The sequence below is a fragment of the Daucus carota genome, chromosome 8 (genome assembly GCF_001625215.2).
Source record: "Daucus carota subsp. sativus chromosome 8, DH1 v3.0, whole genome shotgun sequence".
Classification (NCBI taxonomy): Eukaryota; Viridiplantae; Streptophyta; class Magnoliopsida; order Apiales; family Apiaceae; genus Daucus; species Daucus carota.
The window spans coordinates 12,564,196-12,582,957 of NC_030388.2; the positions used below are offsets into that span (position 1 = coordinate 12,564,196).

At 29.8% G+C, this 18,762-nt stretch overlaps 2 long non-coding RNA genes across 2 annotated transcripts; both read right to left on the minus strand.

The window, feature by feature from the left end:
• Window positions 1–7,481: 7,481 nt before the first annotated feature.
• On the minus strand, window positions 7,482–9,421 carry LOC108198134 (uncharacterized). The gene is made up of 3 exons (XR_010286490.1): window positions 9,052–9,421; window positions 8,139–8,295; window positions 7,482–7,902 (listed from the first exon to the last, which is right to left on the minus strand). It is a non-coding gene; the product is annotated as an uncharacterized LOC108198134 (long non-coding RNA).
• A 377-nt stretch (window positions 9,422–9,798) lies between these two features.
• On the minus strand, window positions 9,799–11,278 carry LOC135148363 (uncharacterized). Its single transcript, XR_010286491.1, has 3 exons — window positions 11,131–11,278; window positions 10,742–10,790; window positions 9,799–9,993 (listed from the first exon to the last, which is right to left on the minus strand). It is a non-coding gene; the product is annotated as an uncharacterized LOC135148363 (long non-coding RNA).
• Between the last annotated feature and the right edge of the window lie 7,484 nt (window positions 11,279–18,762).

Genomic DNA, 18,762 nt, shown 5'->3' on the forward strand with positions numbered 1-18,762 from the left:
TATGCGGAAATTAGACAACTTTGATATAATTATTAATATTTGCATTCATGTGGTTTTGGAGATCTTGCAGTAAATAATGAAGAAAATGCTCCACAAATGTCTAAACTGAAGACTCAAAGGCCGCCTCAGGTAAGAATTTGTTCACATTATATATCATGTTTAATTCATATAAAATAATAACAATTCAAATATTATAAGTTTTGTTTTAAAGGCTCAAAATTTTCTCTCTGCTAAGTATTTAAGTTAGACTTGTAACTTTGATTATTCTATAGGCAATATTGTTATATTACTACTCTAAATTTTATAGGTAGGGATGGTCAACATCATGCGGAAAAAGGAGAAGCAGAAAGTGTGTATCTGGCCAATTGTTAATTAGCGATTTGAGGCAATCGCTAACTACTATCTCGTCTGTTTCCCCGGGTGTCATAGGAATGCCACAAAGTACCAAATAAGGTAATCTATTAACTAGAATCATTGTTTTCTTATTAGAGTTGTCAGTTTTTAGGATTTAAAAATAGTAATACGTATTCATCATCTTGTCAACTGTAGAACATATATATAATGCAATATGCTTGAGCACAAGATCTCTATTTGCCAAGGCAGAAATGATTTACACCCTGAAGTTTGTGTAGACAACTTATCATTTTTTTTTTCCTGTTAATGTTTTTGAGACAAACTTTCTTAACCTTTTAATGAAAAAGTTTTCCTTAGAATTGTAGATTGACACGAAATTCAGCGCGTAAGTATTTAAGTTAGACTTGTAGCTTAGATTATCATCCGGTATATACATCCACACTCCTTTCAAGTGGATATTATTTTTAAAGATGTCTTATATAATAAGGTTGAGTGAGAATAACTTTTAATTGCCATTACCGCAGGTTAAATGAGAGGCAAAGAAGACATTGTAAAGATACAGAAAGAGCCAGGTTTTCATTTTTCACTCATCTTCAATATCTGGTGGAAAATAATCCAGTGTTGAAGGATAAGCTAAATTATCCAAGTTTGGAGGATTCTCATTTAACGATCTTCATGAATAAGAGTTACATTATTCTAGCTAGAATAATATAATTAATTGGAATATATAGTTGCAGATATTTTGGATATTATTTTAATGGTTGGAACACTCAAGCAAAAGAGTATTTTAAAGAACGCCTCTAATAGTAGTTATTCATTTGGTTGTGTGGTGTACCATGTGTTAAATGACATTTTATATTTCAGATGATATCTTCTTAGAGATAGCATGTTAGAATCACGAGTAATGTTTCTTTCTATGGTTTTAATTTTATATTAATTTAGAAATTGTTTAACAATAGAATTTTTCCTACAAAAATATGTAGAATATAAAAATGCAGGTCATACAAATATGTAATGCTTACTTGGTAGGACAACTTTTAAATAAGAAAATCTAGTGTTCGATTAACTACTTCTTTCACATTATTTCTTGACACATAAAATCCCATTTATTTTTAATTTTTTGTAATATCTTATAAGGGTCTACTTATAAAAGAGTAAGACTAAGGTGTGCAAATATAGGCCTCTAGTAGTCTGATCTTTAGACCTACTAATTAATTAATTTTTTATTGTATCTCCTATCTGTTATGTTGTCATGTTGTCTATACCCTTATGAACCATAATCTATAATGTGGATTTTTACACACGTTTTCTATTGTGATACCCACTCCTAACATCACTAAACATCAATATAATGTATGTTAATATGTGAATGTATGACCAGATTATTGAAAATATTCTAAACTTTAATTGTTGGAGAATATTAGTTCTTAATTAAGAGAGAAGTAAATAGGACTTCTAGAACTAACAACACACTCCTACATTTGGTTGTTTGATAGTTGTTGGTCTAATCAAGTTACTTGGTGTATTTGATTGTTTGATAGTTGTTGGTATGAATCATGATAACCTCTTTAAATCTCTATTATTTGATTTTGGATATTTCATGTATTCTTGCTCCTACATAACGAAAACTATATGCATCCTTTTGATTCATGATAAAATATTGCTATACATGTAGCTTCGGAAATGTTGAGTAATTTTGTTATGTGATACATTTATGTGAGAGAAAGCAAACGCTTGTTTAACTTAAATTACTATTTGACATTATTGCAAAAATTAAAATGTTGTTTATATAAGAGTATGTGGTTGATGCTTAATATAAACACACCATTGTTTATCATTTGTTTACTTTCTAACCCATGTTATTTTATAATAACTCGAATGTTAAAGAACCAAGTGATGACCAGAGGGTATATCTTGTTGTGCAACATTAAAGTTGAGTTTAGGTGTTCATGAAGAATAGACACATTTTCTGAAATCATTTCATGTTTAGGTGATGCAATTAGTAGGAGTTTATACTAGATCGGTGAAGATGAAAATGATAATGCTTTTGCTTTGTTAAAAAGACTGATATGTTCTTTAACTCAAATTATATGGAATTGGTGAAAAGGAAGGGATGAGGCACGATGGAGACATGACAGAATCTCATATTTTTTCTCCCAGTTGCAAATGTCATGCGCTAACAGTGTCATAAAATGGTTATGTGCCTATATTTTTATTGATCTTGTGTTCCCGAGTTTTAGAAAGAAAGAAATGAATAAAAAAGTTGTTTGTGTTATCTCTACAAATATTTTGAAAAACAGGATGAATTTTGTTCGACAATTATATAAAAGATAATTTTCCAAATCTTTAGATTTCTATTATAACTACAAAGTCAATAACTAATGGAATTTTAAAAGGTTGTTATATATGCAGACACCACACTAATATTAAAAATATATTAAAAATGTGGATATTGATGATCTCTCCCCATTCATAGGATTGAGTCACCAGGGTGTTATAGTTTTTTAGTCTAAAAAAGTCAAAAGAGAAGAGATTATGTAAGTAAAGATATAAAACAATATATACACATCACGATACTTACACTGACCATGTTTAAATAACAAGGCAGTGTGCCAAGTGATGAGAGTAAAATTTCTTTGACCTTATTAATGTGTTTAACTATTTAAAGACTAAATTGTAATAGTGTAGACAATGATTGCGCACACATATATGAATTTTGAAGTATTAATTTGGTGGAAATTATATCCAAGTCTTAAATAATACAGTAGAAACTCTTTAAATTAATACTCGATAAATTAATAAACTCTCTAAAATAATAAATTTGTCCGGTCCGAACGCGGGCCAATGTAAAAAATTGAATAACTCGACAAAATAATAAGATAATAATTTTTATGAAGATCCCCTTGTCGGGATTTATGGGTGATAGACAGCAGTCAACTTAACGTTTTTATGTACTAAGATATATCTAAGTAGAACATACTATCACAGCCAGAGTATGTCTTTGTAGTATATTTTAATCACTGTCAGAAATGTAATGATCATACTTGGAAGAAGTTCAATTCAGAATTGTTTATGCCCCAAGGCGCAAAGATGAATGACAGCAAGATTAAAAGACTGCTACTGTCAAGATGTTTGAAAGTACTACACAAGGCAGAGAATTGCAAAGTCTCAACAAGAAGTTTTGTTCCTGACACCAACTTTGGCTGAAGCTCCGCAGACAGCAAGTGTCCCTATGTCACTGTCGCTCGAGATGTGATTCCGAGATGTGATTCCACATCAAGTCAAATCCTGGCAGATAACAAGTGATTGACTAAATTTGAATGAACTCATAACATAACAATAATATAACAATAACAAGTGATCGACTAAAAATTGCATATTACATATTTTGAAGTGTATTATTTAGTTATAAAACTAAAAAAAAATATAATTTTTATTTTTTTGTAATTTAGCAAATAAATATAATTTATCATTGACATTAGATTAATTGAATCTATATAAAATTGATAATAAGTACATATATAGGTATATAAAATACAATAAAGAACACCCGTGAATGACACGCGTTATAATTTAGTATTAATTATTTAGAAATCTATATATTAAATTCACAAACCTCCATGGTATTTCTTAACCTATTTTATAATCATTATTCCAAAAGTTATTTATAGATAATATTTTTATTATTTCTTTATTTTGTATATAATAATAAATTATCTATTTTTATATAAATAAATGAAAAGTATATTGTTCAAAAAAATTCATAATTAATTATAAACATAAATCAGTTTTTGAAGAATGTTACAAATTTATAACATATTGTTCATACAACTGATTAAATATGTGAATATCTTGACAAACGGGCAATTAACAGTTTGACACTATATAATTGCTTGTTAGGTAGGCACATAACCCCATAATATCTAGACTAGAGAGGGTAGTGAGAGGAGGGTGGGAGAGAGACGACTGGAGAGATTTGGAAATGAAAAGATTGATGGAATATGTGAACAAACTTCGTACTTGTACAAATATTTTAATTAGAGTTATAAAGAAATCGTGCAAATATTTTTGCCAAATTCCCTAAAGTTAAGCTATCCATCCTTACACGGAACTAAATGATCCAACTCTTGAAATCTAAAATATAGCCCAACAAGGAGAGGTTGTTGAAATAAAAAATATGGCCCACCAAGAAGATATTGAAATCTAAAATATGGCCTAATATTGAGGTACAATAAACAATCAATAAAGATTGATTTTTAGATTAAAAAATTGAGTAAGAGAATATAATATAAAGAAAAATGGCAATCCCTGACTATGTAACCATACATTAGGGTTTTTTAAGAGCTGAAAGGGGTGAAAGCGCGGCAGATAGATTTATCTTATAATATATCTGAAACCAAATGATCTTCAAAATTACAGCTTCAATCACGTGGGCTCTATCATTTCTCTCTCTTGCGGTTATTCATCTTGGCAATGGATGAAAACAATACATTTTTTTTCTATCTCATGTAACCTTATGTTTCATCAATCATCTTGCTTTTTCATTTTGCCGGTCTCTAGTTGTGTAGTGATATGAATGATTTTGTTGGATGATATTAATATGTAAAACTCATATTCATGGTTCACACATAAATATATTAATTTAGATATTTTCCAATTACTACCAAATTTAGTGATTTTGTATAATGTGTATATGTGTGTGTTTGCTTATCCAACTTGTGATTGATAATTTAAGTTTATATTATTTGAGGTTTAGATCTTAATATTCCCTCTCTTAGGATATATTAGTCTCTCTTAAGTTTTTTGCAAGAAATTTTAAGAGTTTTGACTACATGCTTAAAATTATTATTTTTAAAATTTTGATTTTGTAAATAAAAAAATTAGTGTCATATTTTTATTCACAAAAAGAAAATTTAAAAATAAAATTTTATATGTGTGTGGTAAAATCTCTATAAAATAGATGAAAAGGTCAATAGACTAACATATCCTAACAGAGGAAGTAGTATCTATTTTTATGATTGGATTCTCAACAACTTTATACTAATTTTAGGGCCTATGAGTTTGAGTATATGAGTAATTATATGATTCTTGAAATTTTACATTGGAAGAAATTGTGTCATATGTTAGTAGTGTATTGCTTATTTGGTGCTTAATTCTTGCTTAGTATATAATTATGTTGGTCATATAATGTTTATAAAATGTGTAGGCGTTTAACCTTAAACAGCAGTTGCTACTTGGGGTGTGAAATTTTGTATAAAAAATAAACATTAGGTTACATAACACTAGCATAATACTTATCCATGTGTTCGGTATGTAACATATATATATATATATATATATATATATATATATATATATATATATATATATATATATATATGTAATGGCATTTTTAAGTCAAGGGATATAGAATTCATATTGTTTTCCACGGATTTAATAATCTAAGATTTATATCTAGTAACCAAAGATATATACAACTAGTATGCTTGCCTGCTACGCAAGGGCAGACAATATTCTTTCGGAAAAAAAAATTCTTTTATAGATTTAATGTTTAATATTAATATTTAAATTTATATATAATATATGTATCAACGTTTATTTTCCCTATTTACATACATCTACACTAATCTCTTTATTTACTCTCCTTCGTTTTAAAAATACCCTCTTCTCTCTCAATTTCGGCTCGGACCACTTTACCAAATCCAATACCTATCTTCTTACTTTTCCAAATTTGAATTAAATGATGTATGTCCATATTGCAAAATAACATATTCACATTGTGTTAAAAAATATACATATTCATGTTCACTCATTCTGCACATAATTACCATTAAAAATCCGTTAATCAAAGTCATTCTAACACCAACGACTCATAATTAAATATAACATAGAGAATATAAAAAAATATATTATGCGATATTTATAGCACTTTCAATATCGTTTTGACATGAAAAATCACAACAATATAATAAATATTTTGTTCATTGATCAAACAAAAGGACAATAGACCTAGCAAAAAAAAAGGATAACAGAGAAAAGTATATCTTGTCCGTTACGCATGGGCATATAAATGATTTTTTGTAATAAGTTCACTAATTCTAAACAGTCACATAAACAGTAAAAAATTATGAATACTCATAGATGTATTTTTTTTTTAAAAATAAAATATTAGATTCATTTAATTGCTAGTTTTATTACATTAGGTTGGTGGTTGAAATATTTTTACCACGGGCTTTCTTTTAATAACGTAAGTTAAGTTTCAATTAATAAAACTATCTCCTCTTTTCGTTTTCTCTCCATTTTGAGTCACACAGTCCTAAGCTCCCATAACTTCTCATATACATGGAATTTAAATATTCAATTATTATTAAAAAAATGTTTAAAATAATTATGAAATGCATTAAAATGCGTTCTAAAATAATTATTTATTTATAATAAATCATGTTACTTTTTTATAATTTTTTTTGAAATGTAAGCATGGCATCATTTGTAAATAAATATGAAGCCTCGGGCTACGCTACCCCATTGAAAAAAAATAGAATCATATATCCTGTTAAAATATTCCTAATAACTTGCATTTCATTAATATTATCTCATATAGCAAAAATATGCTCCAAAAACATAAAAATGTAAATAAAATATGAGCAGCGAGAAGACCAGGGCTATAAACTGTCAAGGGCTATTCAACCCTCAAACAAATGCCAACCCAAAAAATAAATTATACACAGAATCACACACGGTGTCATCGACTCCCTTCCTAACTAGGGTTCATGTCACAGGGGCACCGGCATGCCAGATTGGGCATGCCAGACTGGGCATGCCCTAGGCATGCCTTTTGTCCATTTGACATGCTTTTTTACTAATTTTTTATATAAATAATAAAATTTATATAAATATTATATCTTATAAATATTGAAAATTTTAAATATAGTCCAACTTCATAGTTAAATATTAGATAAACTACTAATATAAGTTAGTATTGTACTAAGTTCGGTTCTTAATATTTACTAACTTTTGTTATATTTGTAAGTGCACTTTAGTATCAATCCTGTAATGATGCAGCAGTTTTTGCTATATTTAATGAAAAAAGGCATGACATTTGTGCATGCCTTTTTGTAAAATACATGCCTATAGGCATGCCAGTGAGAACTGCCGTGCCATGTACCCTATTCCTAACACGGAAAAAGAGAGGAAGAGCTAAGCACTATGATACCAATCAATGGATTATATTTTTTGGCCAGTCAAGAAGTATAACCCCCCTTTTCGAACCCAACATTTTTGCGCTATGCTACTGTAGACGCCATGGAATCCACCATGCAAATGTCATGTATTTGGCCTATGCAGAACTTGTAGTATGCATCTTCTCCCCAGCTTTCTCCCCATGAATTCTTAATGATCCGTTAGGCTTTTCTTGAAGCGAGTGGGAGCATATTCAGCAACTCCATAACCGGCCAGAAACACCCCACGATCCAAACAGTTCTTGGAAAAGATGTATGGGCACAAAAACTCCCTTAACATAAGTCTGCATCTATGCTGCATTGATGCCACCTGCACAAATAATAATTTGGACATGTGACCACATTTATCATAAGTTTCTCCACAGACCACATTTATGCATGTCAACTTCGGACACGTGACTCGTCTATAAATACATATAGCTTACATAACTCCCAAATATCGGGAAAAAGCAACAAATTTGCATATGCGCTTAGCAGACCCAATAACAAAGCCATTGACTATAAGGTAGATATATACGGTATTAAAAACTGATATTATATGCTCACCACAAATGCAGAAATGATAGTTGTAAAAGATGCTCCAATAAAACCTTCCCCTGTCTTCTTTGGAGAACTTGATCAAAGGGGTTTTACCAAAGAAGAATCCAAATATATAAGTCGCAATATCATTTTGATTACAATAAGCTCTCCGTGAAGAAGAAACCTGCAATATAGTAATGTGCTTAAATTCTGGTACTCGGTGTATTGACCTCAAATTGCATACCTCACAATTTTACTGAGGTATAACATATAAAATAAAAATGGATGTGAATGCAAAAAAATTATTATAAATCATTTGTCAAAAATGGTCTACTGGCTGTCAAGTCTCCATAAGGCCTGTTCTTGTTTGCTTGGTGGATGAGATGTGCCATTATATGTTTTCTTTCTAGTAAGCTACAAAAGTAGTAATATGGTTCTTCAAGCTACAAATCATTTTTGAATTATGTGTTCATGTATATATAAACATGCCACAGTTGATGAAATATGAACTATGTGTATCTAAACGGAGTATAATCATGATTAGTTGGCAGGTCAGAGGTTTTGCAGAAGCTCTAAAATGATCTTAAGACAGCCAGTAGACCATTTTTCACAAAATACCCAAGTTTCTTATCACTGTCTACCGCATTCAGGTCTACTGCATGAAAGATTCACTAAAAAACAAAAATAGCATGATATGTCTTAAATACCAGAATTTCTTATCACTGTTTCTCATTGAAGTGGTGTGTGCGAGACTTTGAGTGTTGAGATGCAGACACCTCAATAGTCATATAAATAGCGCAGGAGTGTAATGATAATTTGATTGCCAGAAAGCTTGTAAAGAAAACAGGATACCAAATCAGACACTTCAACATATATATTAGAAAATTGCACTAAAATTCAACTGATATATCAGAAAACTGCACTAACAATTCCATGTTACCTGAATCTTAAATCCTGATTCATGAATAGAAACAAATTTACCCCGGTTGGTAGAGCTTGAGTTGTCTCCTCAACTGGCTCATTTGGAGCATCAAAATCAGGTACATTAGCAGGCATTGCATTTACGTCTATCCCTGAAGATTTTGGCCTTGATTCCAAGTCGGGAGTAGATAGAGGAGATGGCAGGGCTATCTGCTTGATCAGAAGCAGCAGCAGCTAACTCCAGGGGCGAACGAATATCTCTTGAATGAGGGGATGATGGATGGAAGTTTGGCGAGCATTGTTGGACATTAATATCAGAATCACCATATGAAGCATTTATCTCTGTTATGACTAATGGTGATGGCTGCATTGCACTATAATTATACATGTCAACTCCCGAAGATTGACCAACCCCGCGTAGAAAATTCTCCCAAAATCTTAAGGATGAGTCTAACTTCTCTATTAGTTCCGAACTTAACATAGAAAATTGACATAGCATCCTGATTTTCTTCCTCAAAATTTGAATATTGGTTTTTATTGGCTTCATCATATAAATACGCGGACACTGCCAACCTTTTCTTCTTGCTGCCAAATTGATGCTGTTGCCCGATAGCTGGTGCAGTACCGTGTTTCTGCAGAATTTGGGCGAGGAATGTAATAGTATTTCTCTGTCGATTTTCTATGTTTTTCAAACGCTCCCCCAGGGAATGCACTTCAATTTCAAATCCTTGACTCTCCTGCTTATGCCTTTGTAAGTCTAATTGAAGCAAATGCTTATCATGTTTGAGCTTCACGATTTCATCTTCAAGTTCCTGTCTTTCTGAATCTATGGACCTTGTTGATGTGCAGAATGGCAATGAATTGGCTTGCGACGGTGAATTCTTGGTAGAAGATGTTTCTGACCTCTTCTAAATTCCACATTTGCAAACTCCCACTGATCAGGATCAATCTTCCTAAAACCCTGGTCCAAAAATAAAATAAAAAATTCAATTTGCATAAATAAACATTAAGCATTGCGACTCTACCACAACCCCTTTGATTTCACACTTAAAATTCTGGTGAAACATAAATAAAAATGTCACTTGAAGTCTCCCCTGCTACTACAGAGCTTATACCAGTAACCACAAAATATATATCTTAAGCTCGAATGCCGGGATTCTTCTCTCACCTGTCGCACTTGTACTCGTACAAACAAAAGTAAAATACATGAAAATATAAAAGACTAATTAAAAACTTGGCAGTATGTAATAGTGCATCACCACAACATGTCACAATCAACTTCTAATTAAAAACTCATATTTGTGCTTTAAATACCTAGAATAAAAATCTTGATACTATACAAAATACATTTCTAATACACATGACAAATTATTACATACAATTCCCAAATTCTGAAGTTAAGAATTTTACTAACGTAAAATAGGAAAACGACTTCTTCGCACAACAGAAAAACACAAAATTATCACGTTTCAGGTACTACGAATGACAAAAAAAATCCAAACAACACTTAAAATTACAATTGCTTTCAAACTATACAAAATCAGCGAGCGATGCACAATCAGAAAATTAATAAATGTCATAACTACAATAGAAACACATTTGTTATATACTAAAACATGTCAAAGGTGACTATATTATACTAAAACATTATCTTTCCCAAAGCTTATTGAAGCGAAAACTTATAAACATAACATAATCATGATTACTACCTGTTTAAAGCTTTTCTCTTTTAATAATTTCTTCAAAGATGTCTCCAACCTGCAAAAATATAGAGAAGACATGTGTCAAATAAAGCATCACATAATCTATGTGCACAAAACCAACATATCTCTCTATAACTCAAAGTTTAAAATTTAGAAAAAACAATTTAAGTTTCTCTTAGAACTTATATCAAATAGTTGGGCTGCACAAATAAAACACAAACATCCATCTCAAAAACAAACTCACTATATCAAAATACATATATATCAAATTGTAAAACTGAAAAGAAAAAAAAGAAAAAAAAGAAAAAAAAAATATATATCTTCGAGCAAAATACTAACAAATATGCATTAAATGTAATTAAAAAAAATCGAATTAAGAAAGGTCGAAAGATTACCAGCTCCAGCGAGAGAGATTTAATTGGAAAATCGATTTCCCAACGGCTCTTAAAACCCTAGAAAAAAGGGAACACAGAAGAGACAGAAGCATAAATCGAATCAATAATAAAACCTTAAATTAACGTAATAGAAGTAAATCGAGTTAAAAAACGGAGAGAGGGTAAAGTGATTACCAGATCCGGCGAGAAAGGGGTTAATAGGCAAAAAGATTACTGAATCCATGGCCAACTTGCAATTGGGTCACTGAACTCAAAAAGTTTGCAAACGGATCACATAACTAGATTTAAATTGCAGCCAACTCACTGAACCAATAAAAATTTGCATTTAGGTCACTGCGCCGTTAAGTACCAGTTGACTTTAACGGAATCCGTTAGAAAAATAAATAAAACTTTGAAAAAAAGTATAAAATTTGTTTTTTATAAAAAAAATTGAAAACTTAAAAAAAAACTGAAACTTTTGAAAAGAGTTTCAAAAATATGTAATTTTTTGAAAAATATGAAAAAATGTAATAAGTTCGAAAAAATCTTGAAATTTTGAAATTTTAAAACTTTGATAAAATTTGGAAATTTGGAAAAAATTCTGAATTTTTTTAATTTCAAAAATTTAGGTGTAGTTTTTGAATTTCCAGATTTTTTTGATTTTTTTAAAAAATCAAAATTTTTAGATATTTTTGGAAGATTTTACATTTGTTTTCATATTTTTTAAAAATTCCATATTTTTAAAGTCTTTTCAAAATTTTCAGATTTTTTTTAAGTTTTCAGAATTTTTAAGAAAATCAATTTATTTTTTTACTTTTTTGGAGTTTTTTTTATTTTTTAACGGATTCCGTTAAAGTCAAACGATACCTAACGGCGTAGTGACCTAAATGCAAGTTTTTTATTAGTTCAGTGAGTTGACTGCAAATTAAATTTAGTTATGTGACCCGTTTGCAAACTTTTTGAGTTCAGTGATCCGACTGCAAGTTAGCCATGAGTTCAATTATCTTTTTGCCTATTAACCCGGCGAGATAGATAGATTTTCGGCGCTTGAAACCCTAGAAAAAGCAGATGGAATTAAACACCTTCTCCATGGGCAGTAGCAGTGCCAAGCTCCGCTTCGTCGATAGAATTAAACACCTTCTCCATGGAAACACCTTAAATTGAAACACCTCCTTCATGGATGCAGAATAAAAAAGCCGAGAGACAGTAGCAGTGTCGATGGGTCCCTAATTTGAATTCAAAATTTCAAACTAAAGCAGAGTATTCAGCGGTAATGGACAAAAATAAGATGGGGGGAGTTATGTGGTTGAGAGAGAGCCAGCTGTCTAGTGAGTTGTCGTATAGAGGGACGAAGTGGTCTTTTTGTAAGAAAATAGGCAACAGGATTTATAATATAGAGAGATAAATTATAAGAAATAATCAATTAATAGAACAATGTTATTGATATTCATATGTCTTTAAATACACAAATATAATCTAGTGTTGTCTCTAGTGCACACACTATAACAGTAATATCATATATATGCGGAAATTAGACAACTTTGATATGATTATTAATATTTGCATTCATGTGGTTTTGGAGATCTTGCAGTAAACAATGAAGAAAATGCTCCACAAATGTCTAAACTCAAGACTCAATGGCAGCCTCAGGTAAGAATTTGTTCACATTATATATCATGTTTAATTCATATAAAATTATAACACGTTTTAAAAAAAAAATAATAATAACAATTCAAATATTATGAGTTCTGTTTTAAAGGCTCAACATTTTCTCTCTGCTAAGTATTTAAGTTAGACTTGTAACTTTGATTATTCCATAGATAATATTGTTATATTACTACTCAAAATTTTATAGGTAGGCATGGTCAACATCATGCGGCAAAGGGAGAAGCAGAAAGTGTGTATCTGGCCAATTGTTAATAAGCGATTTGAGTCCACAGGAACTACTATCTCGTCTATGTTTCCCCGGGTGTCATAGGAATGCCACAAAGCACCAAATAAGGTAATCCATTAACTAGAATCATTGTTTTCATATTAGAGTTGTCAGTTTTTCGGATTTAAAAATAGTAATACATATTCATCATCTTGTCAACTGTAGAACATATATATAATGCAATATGCTTGAGCACAAGATCTCTATTTGCCAAGGCAGAAATGATTTACACCCTAAAGTTTGTGTAGACAGCTTATCATTTTTTTTTCCTGTTAATGTTTTTGAGACAAACTTTCTTAACCTTTTAATGAAAAAGTTTTCCTTCAAATTGTAGATTGCCACGAAATTCAGCGCGTATAAGTCTTTAAGTTAGACTTGTAACTTAGATTATCATCAGGTATATATATCCACCCTCCTTTCAAGTGGATATTATTTTTAAAGATGTCTTATATAATAAGGTTGAGTGAGAATAACTTTTAATTGCCATTACCGCAGGTTAAATGAGAGGCAAAGAAGACATTGTAAAGATATAGAAAGTGCCAGGTGTTCATTTTTCACTCATCTTCAATATATGGTGGAATATAATCCAGTGTTGAAGGATAAGCTAAATTATCCAAGTTTGGAGGATTCTCATTTAACGATCTTCATGAATAAGAGTTACATTATTCTCCATAGAATAATATAATTAATTGGAATATATAGTTGCAGATATTTTGGATATTATTTTAATGGTTGGAACACTCAAGCAAAAGAGTATTTTAAAGAACGCCTCTAATAGTAGTTATTCATTTGGTTGTGTCGCGTACCATGTGTTAAATGACATTTTATATTTCAGATGATATCTTAGAGATAGCATGTTAGAATCACTGAGTAATGTTTCTTTCTATGGTTTTAATTTTATATTAATTTAGAAATTGTTCAACAATAGAATTTTTACTACAAAAATATGTACAATATAAATATGCAGGTCATACAAATATGTAATGCTTACTTGGTAGGACAACATTTAAATAAGAAAATCTAGTGTTCGATTAACTACTTCTTTCACATTATTTCTTGACACATAAAATCCCATTTATGTTTAATTTTTTGTAATATCTTATAAAGGTCTACTTATAAAAGAGTAAGACTAAGGTGTGCAAATATAGGCCTACAAGGGTCTATTTATAAAAGAGTAAGACTAAGGTGTGCAAATATAGGCCTCTAGTAGTCTGATCTTTATACTTGCTAATTAATTTTTTATTGTATCTCCTATCTGTTATGTTGTCATGTTGTCAATACCCTTATGAACCATAATCTATAATGTGGATTTTTACACACTTCTTCTATTGTGATACCCACTCCTAACATCACTAAACATCAATATAATGTATGTTAATATGTGAATGTATGACAACATTATTGAAAATATTCTAAACTTTAATTGTTGGAGAATATTAGTTCTTAATTAAGAGAGAAGTAAATAGGACTTCTAGAACTAACAACACACTCCTACATTTGGTTGTTTGATAGTTGTTGGTCTAATCAAGTTACTTGGTGTATTTGACCGTGTGATAGTTGTTTGTATGAATCATGATAACCTCTTTAAATCTCTACTATTTGATTTTGGATATTTTATGTATTCTTGCTCCTACATAACGAAAACTATATGCATCCTTTTGATTCATGATAAAATATTGCTATGCTTGTAGCTTGGGAAATGTTGAGTAATTTTGTTATGTGATACATTTATGTGAGAGAAAGCACATATATGGAATTTTGTTATGTGATTCATTATATGACCAGCATTGTTTATCATTTTTTTACTTTCTAACCCATGTTATTTTATAATAACTCCAATGTTAAATAACTCCAATGTTAAAGAACCAAGTGATGACCAGAGGGTAAATCTTGTTGTGTAACATTAAAGTTGAGTTTAGGTGTTCATGAAGAATAGACACATTTTCTAAAATCATTTCATGTTTAGGTGATGCAATTAGTAGGAGTTTATACTAGATCAAGATGAAAATGATAATGCTTTTGCTTTGTTAAAAAGACTGATATGTTCTTTAACTCAAATTATATGGAATTGATGAAAAGGAAGGGATGAGGCACGATGGAGACATGACAGAATCTCAGATTTTGATAAAAAAATTTTCTCCCAGTTGCAAATATCATGCGCCAACAGTGTCATAAAATGGTTATGTACCTATATTTTTGTGTTCCTGAGTTTTAGGAAGAAAGAAATGAATGAAAAAGTTGTTTGTGTTATCTCTACAAATATTTTAAAAAACAGGATGAATTTTGTTTGACAATTATATAAAAGATAATTTTTCAAATCTTTAGATTTCTATTATTACTATAGAGTCAATAACTAATGGAATTTTAAAAGGTTGTTATAGATGCAGACACCACACTAATATAAAAAATATATTAAAAATGTGGATATTGATGATCTCTCTCCATTCACAGGATTGAGTCACCAGGGTGTTATAGTTTTTTAGTCTAAAAAAGTCTAAAGAGAGAAGAGATTATGTAAGTAAAGATATAAAACAATATATACACATAACTATACTTACAATGATCATGTTTAAATAACAAGGCAGTATGCCAAGTGATGAGAGTAAAATTCCTTTGACCTTATTAATGTGTTTAGCTATTTAAAGAATAAATTGAAATAGTGTAGACAATGATTGTGCACCCATATATGAATTTTGAAGTATTAATTTGTGGGAAATTATATCCAAGTTTTAAATAATATTTTCTTTCATTTTCTCTTCTTTTTTTTTTTAAATTGCAGTAGCAGACAATATCACATTTTGATGTCGTGAAATCGTTAAATGAGATCTAAGAATTTTATCATTATGTTATATTTATATATAGTTTCACGTGAAAATTTCCTGACTCGTATTCGTTTTAGGACTCTCTAGATCATTAGAACTCACTATGAACTAAATAAAATGGGTCGCTAAATTATTGGAACTCACTATGAACTAAATAAAACCGGTCACAAGAATAACAGCCACCAAAAATTAAATGCTCATATCTAAGAGTTGCATTTTTTTTTGTCAAATTATCGGTTAGTACAATTTTCTTCATGAATGTGTTATGTAGTATGTAATATTTATAGTAGACATGGTGCGTTGATAATTTTTTATATGCAACACAAAAATACTTAACTCATGACGTATATAAGAAAATTTATTTTACTTTGTAAATGTATAATTGTTTTCTTGAAATCCCCCAACCCACCTTCCTCACCTCTCACCTCTCTAATCCTAGATTTCTCCTCAAAGTTAGTGCTCCACAGGTTCTCAAAGAAAGCTATATTACGCTCTTTGAAATTTATTCCTGCCTAGTGCTCTTTAAAAATTCCGAGAGGATCGAGCTTCTTTTAAACAAGCCACTTTCCAAATTGTCTTGGTAAACAAGACTCCAAAAGTTTCAAAAGAAAATGTAATTACACTAACCATGATTTGCAATCAGCTGATGCTTGTAATTGTCAGTGTGTTTTGTAGATATTATGTTTCATTGTTTATATATTGATTGGTACTAAGCCTAAGGCGTTCATGTCATTGTTTTTCTCTTAGAGGCGTTATGTTCTTTAACAACATACTAGAATGAAGGTACAATGACGTGGTACTCAAACGGAAGCAATTCGACTCGGTTCTCTCTCATTCCAAGCCAATATATTTGTGTATGAGCCGCTATGGTTTTCTCTAATAAAAGTTTACATCCATGTTAAACAAGATACATCTTATATATGTGTAGCAAGAGATGAGTTCTTAAAACCATGATGAGGCCATTTATATGTTTGAATAAATCCAAATTATATAAATTCAATTAAGTCCCATTTAATTAGTATTACAATCAAACTAATTATTATTAAATTTAAATCAAATCTCCTTGAACCATTCTTGTGTGTATTCATATACTTTAATATTATGTTGACAATAATTGTATTATCTCATACTAAAATTATAAAAAAATGAGTGACTTGTTTTACTATATTATTGATGAGCAAGTAATAATAATAAATCGGCGATTCTAATAAACCTTTTTGTGACTAAAATCTACTTGAGGTGTGATTTATGTCATTATCTAAACGACTTAATCTTTATTTTCTTAAATACTGAGAGACCATTCAATGAAAACATTATTTGAGCTCAGTGGTGGATTTCATATTCTCAATCAATGAAGTCGATCAATGAAGTGGTCAGTAATATCACGGTTGAAATAGGATGGTCAAATTTGATCTACTTAATCTGATCGGTAATAAACCCAATTTCCACATTTATCATTAGCGACAAAAAAGCAACTTCTGTTAGAATAAAAGAAATAATAATTCTCTTATAAAATTATAATCACGTCAAGTCGGAAAGATCTTTACATATAATTAATAGTTTCTCATGATTGATTGTGGGTTTCGCACTTTTGTTAGAATCAAAAAATAATAATTCTCATTATCTTTACATATCTGTAATGATGATCTCAGGAATAAATTTAATATACATAAATATTCAACCGACTTAAGATATTATCATATTAGGCTTTTCATTCTAGATATTTACTTACTAGCTATGCTAATATATGGATATGTGGATATAATTAGATATGGTCAACCCAACTTTTCCAATAATAAAAGCCAATGCAAACAGTTGGTTGTCATTGCCAAAATAAATATAACCTCATTTGATATAAATTTGAAATTGGTCCAAAAAGATTTATTTAAGCCACAAAAATCAGATTATTCAATAGTAGCAAATATGATGGAATATTATTACGTTTGAATGAACACATAACTTAACAACAATAAAACAATAACAAATAATTGACTAAAAATTGCATATTACATATTTTAAAGTGTATTATTTATTTATTTTTAACTAAAAACAATTATAGTTTTAATTTTATTATTATTTAACAAATAAAAATAATTTATCATTGACATTAAATTAATTGAATTTACATAAAATTAATAAGAAGTACACATAAAGGTATATAAAATATAATAAAGAACACCCGTGAATGACACGGTTATAATTTAGTACTATTTATTTAGAAATCTATATATTAAATTCACACTCCTCCAATGTATTTCTTAACCTATTTTATAATCATTATTCAAAAAGATATTTACAGATAATATTTTTATTATTTCTTCATTGTGTATATAATAATAAATTATCTATTTTTATATAAATCAATGAAAAGTATATTTTTCAAAAAAATCATATATTAATTATAAACATAAATTAGTTCTTGACGAATGTTGCAAATTTATAACATATTGTTCATAGAACTGATTAAATATGTGAATATCTTGACAAACTGGCAATTAACAGTTTGGCACTATATAATTGCTTTTTAGGTAGGCACATAACCCCATAATATATAAACTCAAAATTATGGAATAATTTATTAAAAACAAATTCTAAGCAAATAACTTGAAGAATGATGAACCCCTACATACATTCATACATTCAGTGACATTGAACTACAATAAAGTTAAACTATCCATCCTTACACAAAGCTAAATGATCCATCTCTTGAAATCCAAAATATAGCCCACCAAGGATAGGTTGTTGAGATCTAACATATGGCACACCAAAAGAAGATATTGAAATCTAAAATATGGCCCAATATTGAGGTACACTAAACAATCAATAAAGAAAGTGAGTAAGAAAATATAATATAAAGAAAAATGGCAACCCCCGACTATATACTCACACACTAGGGTT